The sequence below is a fragment of the Ailuropoda melanoleuca genome, unplaced genomic scaffold, assembly GCF_002007445.2.
Source record: "Ailuropoda melanoleuca isolate Jingjing unplaced genomic scaffold, ASM200744v2 unplaced-scaffold3556, whole genome shotgun sequence".
Lineage (NCBI taxonomy): Eukaryota > Metazoa > Chordata > Mammalia > Carnivora > Ursidae > Ailuropoda > Ailuropoda melanoleuca.
In genome coordinates, this window is record NW_023206681.1 from 1 (window position 1) to 3,026 (window position 3,026).

General features: G+C 33.6%; 1 long non-coding RNA gene across 1 annotated transcript; it reads left to right on the forward strand.

Annotated features, from left to right (window-relative positions):
- The first annotated feature begins 163 nt into the window (after positions 1–163).
- On the forward strand, positions 164–2,684 carry LOC117798824. Its single transcript, XR_004622909.1, has 3 exons — positions 164–316; positions 407–465; positions 2,545–2,684. It is a non-coding gene; the product is annotated as an uncharacterized LOC117798824 (long non-coding RNA).
- Positions 2,685–3,026: the final 342 nt, after the last annotated feature.

Here is a 3,026-nt window from a genome sequence, read left to right on the forward strand (position 1 = left end):
CACACACACACACACACACACACACACACACACACGAGAACATGTATTTCAAGAAAATTGAATTTCATCCTTTCTAAGAGCTGAGTGAAATTTGCTTTATAGAGATGAAAAGAAAGATGTTTTTCATTAAACGTATTTTTAATTATGAATTATTTTTCAGTTTGACTGAAGAAGTTTGAATAATGAATTAGGTTTTACTGTGTCATAAGCAGCTGAGAAAGATCTTTGAAATTTTTTTTCTTTCTAGATGCCAAACTTGCCAGTAGGGAGAAGGGAAAATTTTGCTTCAAGGCAATACGATGTAAGGAAAAAGAAGGTAAATTCGTTTTATTTTCACACTTTCCTAAGGGTCATTTTACAGTTCATGCCAATGATACTGATTAGTTTGTTTTCCCCTGTTTTTCAGTTGCCACACAGTTCTCAGAAAAGTATACCTTTGCAGATATCATCTTTGGAAATGAACAGGTATGCAAATAAGCACAGCAGCATTTGATTTTAAAAGTCACAGTTTTAGAATATCTGACTATTTGACAAAACTGTTGCTTTAATAATCCCCAGAATCTTTTGTGGATGAACATGTCAACTTCGTTGGGTTTTTGCAGCTTACCTTCATGTTCAAAAACAGAGCAGAGATGCTATGTGGATTATACCATTTTAATTAGTTATTTAAAACTAACTTCCCTTTGAGAGTATCACAGATAAAAAGTATAATCCTCGGGGTTAAAAAATGAAACCAGATTATACAAGGAAACCAATTTATTAGGGAAAGTGGTCACAGTGGAACATAAAGATGATAATTGTCTGGATTTTGGTATATCATATAGTTCTGACATCCACATAATAAACTGTTTTGTGATTTTAAATACGTTGTCTAGGACAGTGATAGTCCAATTTAATTATTTGTAATAATCACCTGGAGCAGTGGTTTTCAGACTTCAGAGACTACACGTATGAGTCATCTGGTGGGCTCTTGTTAAAATTAAGATTCTAATCAGTAGGCCTGGGGGTGGGACCTGAGGGTTTAAATTGCTATAAACTGGGACACCTGGCTGGCGCAGTCAGTAGAGCATGTGATTCTTGATCTTGAGGTCATGAATTTAAGCCCACATTGGGCACAGAGTTTACTTAATTAAAAATATGTATAATAAATTGTTATAAGCTCGTAGGTGATGTTGAGGTTATTAGCCTGCAGACCCTATTTTTGATCTAGGAAATTTTGTAAAAATGAAGGCTTTGCCTCCCCAACTCTAAAACTGTGGTTCATTATATCTTGGGTGGAGTTTGGGAATGTGCATTTTCAACCAGCTCTGCAGATAATCTGAAGAGGTGATCTGGTGATCTGCTTTGAGAAATACTGGACCGAGAGTGTAAAATTCCATGTAGTTGTGCCCCGGTTTACTGTTATTATTGCATCTCTTTCAATTACTGTTTCTTCTTTGTGTTTTTTTCTTTGATAATCATAGACATTCTTACACTGTTATATTTCTCTTATCATTTGCCTTCATCTGACACATTCTTTGTGGCTGTCTTTTGACTACTTGAAGAAATAGTTATTTAGAAATATTTCAGAGTACCAAAAGCCCAATAATTCCCAAACAAGTGTCTTTTGGCAACACTGTGCCTCCTGAATGTTTGAATTTAGGTTTCATGATTAAAGTTGTTTGTTCTGTTCATTTCTTTTTGAAACTTAAAATCCTTAGAGACATAATCAAGACCCTTAAATTATATTAAGATTGTAATTTTTATTGTACTTGTTGCCAAATAATTTTTCTATAGGAGTACTGAAGAACAGAAACAAAGACATTTTCCCTTTTGATGAATCTGGTTGAGTAAATAGAACTCACCAAGCACTACAGGTTAATGAGAAGCCTATAGGGACAATTGTTTCCCAGAAAATAGTTCGCTCTTAAAGGGAAAAACTTATATATTTATTAATATTTAATAATTAACTTGAAACTTAGCATCCATATAACATAGCCTATAATGCAGAAAATCATAAGTATAGAGATCTTACTATGAAACACAATATTCTGTTAAAGGAGATCCTGTAGTTCTGGTTCCATTAAAAATTTTTTTTTTAAATTCTTTTTTCATGTTCTCTCCCTTCAAGTATAAAAGCCATATTAAGACCAGTAATTCCATTTGCATTCTCTTTCATTGGATGTTGTCTAGTGTTCTAAATATTTGAGAAATATTTGTTATTTTAGTAGTACAAAGAATATTCTTTTCAGTAATTTATTTTTTATTCATTTTCCTAGAACTACCCATTATCATCCCTTGATACTTGGAAGGTCAAACCTAGTTGTTGTGGCAGTGTACTTTAATTGCTTTGAGATAATAGCTTTAAGATTCAGGGTAATTTGTACCAAATATTTTAGGTGTTCAATTGTCTTCATGTGTCTAACAGCCTCCCTGGACTGACAAATTGACAAGAAATTATTGAGTAAGCCTTTGGTTTTATAGAAATATATAGAGAAATATAAATTTTGGCAGGGTGTATTTAGTTGAAAACATTTATGTAGGTAAGTGATTTTCTTTTAACAGATAATAAGTTCAGCAAGTCCGTGTGCAGACTTCTTTTATCGAAGTTTATCTTCTGAATTAAAGAAACCACAAGCCCAGCCATCTGTGCGTGCAGAAAAACAGTCAATAGAGGATGCTGTGAGATTAATTCAGGAGTGCAGTGAAGTGGATTTGAATATTGTCATATTATGGAAGGTATGTGTTACTAAATTATTTCAGCAAGCCTTGCTTGTAGATACTTGAGCCTTAAGCTGAAGAACAAATGTAAGCTGGTATTTATATTTTTTCTGTGTAAAATGTTGTTTCAATATTTAAGTTATTTTATAACTTTTTTAACAGTTCCATAATGATTTTCTAAATCTTTTTTTAAAAGATTTTATTTATTTATTTATTTATTTGAGAGAGAGAGAGAGACAGAGAGTGCACAAGCGGGAGGAGGGGCAGAGGGAGAGAGACAAGCAGAAACCGTCCCCCCCCCCCCAGCAGGGACCCTGATGCAGGGC